Here is a 6,000-nt window from a genome sequence, read left to right as displayed (position 1 = left end):
ATCTTATTTCTGTGTATTTGGTAGATTGGTTAGATTTCTCAGTCTTGGAGAAGTAGCCTTTGGTATGAAACATCCTATGCATCCCAGAAATGCACTCCTCTCTGGTCACCAGAACTATATGTTCTAAGGGTGCCCTCTATGTGAACTCTGAATCTTTCTGTTGTAGAGGGCTGATTACTATGTTAAGTCTGGTAGGCACCACTGGCCCCTGGCCTGAGGAGGCTGCTGGCTGGTGGTGGGTGGGGCCACATCATGAGGCAGCCGACTGTAGAAACCTGGGATCTCAGGCTGATGATTGCCTGCTGGTGGGTGGGGCTGGGTTCTGGGGTGGGTGGTTGCAAGGTCAGGTATCTCAGTTCTAGTGTTGGCCTGCTGGTAGGTGGGGCTGGTTCCTGACACTGCTGGCTGTGGGGTCTAGGGTGTTCCAAAGCTGGTGTTGGCCCACTAGCAAGTACAGCTGGATCCTGGGGTGGTTTGCTGAGGGGTGCAAGTTGTCTGAGATCTGGTACCACACAGCTGGTGGATCAAGCCATTTCTTGAGGTCTCTGGCTGCAGGGCCTTGATTTTGTGCCTAATGGTGGATGGGGGCTAGTTCTTTATATGGCTGGCTGTGGGGTCCAGGGTATTCTGAATCTGGCTTGTTTCTTTGTCATCTTCAAAGGGCCTTTCATGGGGCGAAGGTTTTTAATTTTGATGACATTCTTAATAAATAAAGAAAAAAAAAAGTCTGACACTGTTTCTACTGTTTCCCTATCTATTTCCCATGAAGTGATGGGACCAGATACCATGATCTTCATTTTCTGAATGTTAAGCTTTAAGCCAACTTTTTCACTCTCCTGAAATATTTTTCACTCTCCCTCATTTTTGGGGGCTCCAAAATCATTGCAGATGGTGATTGCAGCCATGAAATTAAAAGATGCTTTCTCCTTGGAAGAAAAGTTATGATCAACCTAGATAGCATATTCAAAAGCAGAGACATTACTTTGCTGACTAAGGTCCGTCTAGTCAAGGCTATGGTTTTTCCAGTGGTCATGTATGGATGTGAGAATTGGACTGTGAAGAAGGCTGAGCGCCGAAGAATTAATGCGTTTGAACTGTAGTGTTGGAGAAGACTCTTGAGGGTCCCTTGGACTGCAAGCAGATCCAACCAGTCCATTCTGAAGGAGATCAACCCTGGGATTTCTTTGGAAAGAATGATGCTAAAGCTGAAGCTCCAGTACTTTGGCCACCTCATGCGAAGACTTGACTCATTGGAAAAGACTTTGATGCTGGGAGGGATTGGGGGCAGGAGGAGAAGGGGACGACCCAGGATGAGATGGCTGGATGGCATCACGGACTCGATGGACGTGAGTCTGAGTGAACTCCAGGAGACGGTGATGGACAGGGAGGCCTGGCGTGCTGCGGTTCATGGGGTCGCAGAGTCGGACACGACTGAGTGACTGAACTGAACTGAACTTTCACTCACCTCTTTCACTTTCATCAAGAGGCTTTTTAGTTCCTCTTCACTTTCTGCCATGAGGGTGGTGTCATCTGCATAGCTGAGGTTATTGATATTTCTCCCGGGAATCTTGATTCCACCTTGTGCTTCTTCCAGCCCAGCGTTTCTCCTGATGTACTCTGCATAGAAGTTAAATAAGCAGGGTGATAATATACAGTTTTGATGTCCTCCTTTTCCTATTTGAAACCAGTCTGTTGTTCCCTATCCAGTTCTAACTGTTGCTTCCGGACCTGCATATAAACATCTATTTTTGCTTTATTGACTATGCTAAAGCCTTTGACTATGTGGATCACAATAAATTGTGGAAAATTCTTCAAGAGATGGGCATACCAGACCACCTGACCTGCCTCTTGAGAAACCTATATGCAGGTCAGGAAGCAACAGTTAGAACTGGGCATGGAACACATATGTATATATGCAAATAAATCTTTAGGATAAATTTCTGGACATGGTATTCACTGAATCATAAGCTGTATGTATTTTAATTGCCCATCAACTACATTGCAACAGTTTACATGTCTACTAGCAGGATGTGATAATGGTTTTTATCCTGTACTCTCATTAACTCCCATCAACAATGTTTCACATTAAAAAGCAGACAAATAACTTTGATGATCTTAGAGGTAAAATGCATATTATCTCTAAGATCATCAAGTTATTTGTATCTATATATACATATGTATATCTCAATTACTTTTTATATTATTTCAACTATGGGTGATATTGAGCATAGATTCATATGTAATGAATCTATTGACTTTCTATTGACCTTTAACTGTTCCTGTCATTTGACAATTTTTCTAAGTTGACAGTCATTTTCTTAGTGAAGAAATTTCAACATTAAAAAGGGAAACAATCCCTTTCCATATGCAAATATTTTTCCTGTTTTGCCCTGATTATAGTACTTTTTACCTTGGGGAAATTTAGATTTTTTGTCATATTTTTCAGTTTTCTTCTATTATGATTTTGGATTTGTAACTTATGTAGAAAGGAAAAAAATGTTGAAACAAATTCTCCCATGTTTTCTTTCAATATTTTGACATTTGTGATATAATCTATAATGCCTGTTCAGATGGGATAGATTCAAGTGCTTTTCAAAGAATCTCAGGCTGTACTCAAGGCTATTTTGCATCTCATTGTAACCTGCTCCCTCAGCGATTCAAATGCCCATTAACATTAGAGAAGCACTGGAGTAGATTGTATATGTATTTTCCCCTTTACTAAACAGTGGTCAGACCCTGCAGAATAGATGAAACAGCACATTTTCCAGCTCAAACAGTTTTCACTAGGTGACACATGGAGACTTTTAAATAGTCAAGATTCAAAGAATTAATCTCAGCAAATTGTAAAAACCAGACTTGACCTATTGGGTCCCCTCAACTATGAGAGTTGAAAGAGGTTAAGACAGGTTAAGAGAGAGCTAATTCAGGTCTGTGCCTTGTTCTGTAATCTTGTTTCATTCTCTTCTAGTCAGTGGTTTGAATGTTGTCAATGGCTGAACCCCATATTTTCTAATAACTCTGCAGAAGTTTGTGGAACCTGATTGATTTCTATTAACCCCTAGAAATCGAGTTTTCACTTTCCCTGATGGAATCACCCTACTTAGTAATGGCTCACTCCGAAGTCCACCTAGCCGGGGGCGGTTGGTTAGTGCTGCCTGGACTGCCCTGGAAAGTGAAAGTAAAGTGAAAGTCGCTTAGTTGTGTCTGACTCTTTGTGAACCCATGGACCATACAGTCCATGGAATTCTCCAGGCCAGAATACTGGAGTGGGTAGCTGTTACCTTCTCCAGGGGATCTTCCCAACCCAGGGATCAAACTCAGGTCTCCCACACTGCAGGCAGATTTTTTACTAGCTGAGCCACAAAGCCCTGGGCTGTCACAAACACTGGAGTTGTATTACTTTGCTCTCTCCTTCTTGTCACAGCTGTCTTTAATCACTCACTGCTGCTGCTGCTGCTAAGTCACTTCAGTTGTGTCCGACTCTGTGTGACCTCATAGACGGCAGCCCACCAGGCTCCGCTGTCCCCAGGATTCTCTAGGCAAGAACACTGGAGTGGGTTGCCATTTCCTTCTCCAATGCATGAAAGTGAAAAGTGAAAGTGAAGTCACTCATTCGTGTCCGACTCTTCTTGACCCCATGGACGGCAGCCTACCAGGCTCCTCTGTCCATGGGATTTTCCAGGCAAGAGTACTGGAGTGGGTTGCCATTGCCTTCTCTGACAGTGACTGCAGGTATGAAATTAAAAGACACTCACTCCTTGGAAGAAAAGCTATGACAAACCTAGGCAGTGTATTAAAAAGCGGAGACATTACTTTACCGACAAAGGTTTGTATAGTCAAAGCTATGCTTTTTCCAGTAGTCATGTATGGATGTGAGAGTTGGACCATAAAGAAGCTTGAGCACTGAAGAACTGATGCTTTCAAACTGTGGTTTTTGGAGAAGACTTTTGACAGTCGCTTGGGCACCAAGGAGATCAAACCAGCCCATCCTAATGGAAACCAACCCTGAATATTCATTGGAAGGACTGATGCTGAAGCTGAAGCTCCAATACTGTGGCCACCTGATGAAAAGAACTGACTCCTTGGAAAAGACCCTGATGCTGGGAAAGATTGAAGGCAGGAGGAAAAGGGGATGACAGAGGACGAGATGGTTGGATAGCATCACCGACTGGATGGACATGAATTTGAGCAAGTTTTGGGAGTTGGTGATGGACAGGGAAGACTGGCGTGCTGCATCCGTGGAGTGGCAAAGAGTCAGACAGGACTGAGACACTAAACGACAATAATAACATATAGACCCACATCCAAGCACGGTTGAGGGATGGGGTTTTCTACCTGTCTTCCTTGATTGTGCTTTCTGTCCTCTCAGACTTTCACCATTGCAGCCGCAATGAGTTAGGAGGACCAAAAAAGCAGGAGCAGTGCTGATGGGGGCAGGGCACACTACAGTGATTTCAAAGTGGGGTCTTCAGACCAACCATATCAACATCACCTAATGAATCCTTAAGTCTAAAGTGGGGCCTAACAATCTGTATTCTAGAAGCCTTCCCGTTAATTTTAAAAATGTGTTTATTCATTTATTTTTGGCTGTGATAGGTCTTCATTGCTGCACACAGGCATTCTCTAGTTGTGGTGAGTAGGGGATATGTTCTAGTTACGCTGTGTGAGCATCTCATTTTCTCACCTCTTGTTGCACAGCATGGGCTCTAGGCTTGTGGGCTTTAGTGATTGTGTCATGTGGGCATAAGATTTCGGTGAAGGTGGAGATCAGTGCAATCAAGGCTGACTTTACAAAAGGTTTTCTGATAGTCACCAGGGGCTGATGTCACCATGAAAGCTTTTCGAGATATGAGGAGATGAAAGGACGGGAATCGTGAAATCAGTTCCTGAAGATATCTAACTATCTAAAGACCTGTTCCCCAGTTTCCCTGGAGCACAGAGTCACCCTGAACTGCCTTCAGGGCATGTTGAGGGTCAACAGCTGCAGCAGCACAGGATTCAGTCTCTGCAGAGGCGGATGGCAAAGGCTCTTGGCAAATGCCAATTTGTAGTTGATAGTCCTTTGGGAGCTTCTTAGCAATGTGCAATCTCGAGCCCCACTCTCCTGAGATTCTAATGTAATTGGTCTGGGAGGAAAAGAGCCTAATTCTTAGTAATTTTAAAAGCTCCTCAAATGATTCTTATTGTGTATTGGCATTGCTTTGGACCAAATGTTTATATCCCCTCAAAATTCATATGTTGAAATCCTATTAATAATACCTAGTGTAATGGTATTTGGACATGGGGCTTTGGGGAGATAAGCAGGGTTAGATTAAGTCATAAAGGTGGGGCCCTGATGATGAAATCAGTGCCCTTATAAAATGAGGAGGAGGCAGGAGATCTCTCTCTCTCTCCCTGTTCATACACACCAAGAAGGATATAGCATGCCATGTGAGGACATAACCAAGAAGAGATCTCTCACCAAGAAGTCCACCATGCTGGCACTCTGATCTTCCAGGCACTAGAACTGTGAGAAATCCATGTTTAGGCCACCCAGTCTATGGTATTTTGTTACAGCAGTCAAACTGATTGAGGAATGCCTCTAGAATTAAGAATTACTGCTCTAAGGAAGAAATTGTTATGTGTATTTTATGTTTTTTTGGGGGGTGGGGAGAAAAGGTAGTCCCTTCCACACAGGTATTAAAAGATTTAAATGATTTTCCTTTGCAGATTTACTGGAGCTCAGTTAGAAGAGCTCAGTTATCACAGCTTTTTCTCAAAAGGGGTAGGTTTCAGAGTTTCAGCGCTAGATGATAACTCTAGCCCAGGTGTTATAAATAGCTCAACATCATTCAATAAAAATTTCAGGTTCCCATAAGGGAATGAAGCAAAGAACTAAGATCTAGCTACTACCCATGGCCCTGAAAAACCAAAATGAGGAATAAGAAAAGGAGGGTCTGGGAGTCTAACTCCAACTCCAACCCAGCCCAGGATCACTGGCCCAAAGGCTGCAACCAAGGA

The sequence above is a fragment of the Oryx dammah genome, unplaced genomic scaffold (assembly GCF_014754425.2).
Source record: "Oryx dammah isolate SB20612 unplaced genomic scaffold, SCBI_Odam_1.1 HiC_scaffold_17, whole genome shotgun sequence".
Classification (NCBI taxonomy): Eukaryota; Metazoa; Chordata; class Mammalia; order Artiodactyla; family Bovidae; genus Oryx; species Oryx dammah.
Note: the sequence above shows the minus strand (reverse complement) of the source record.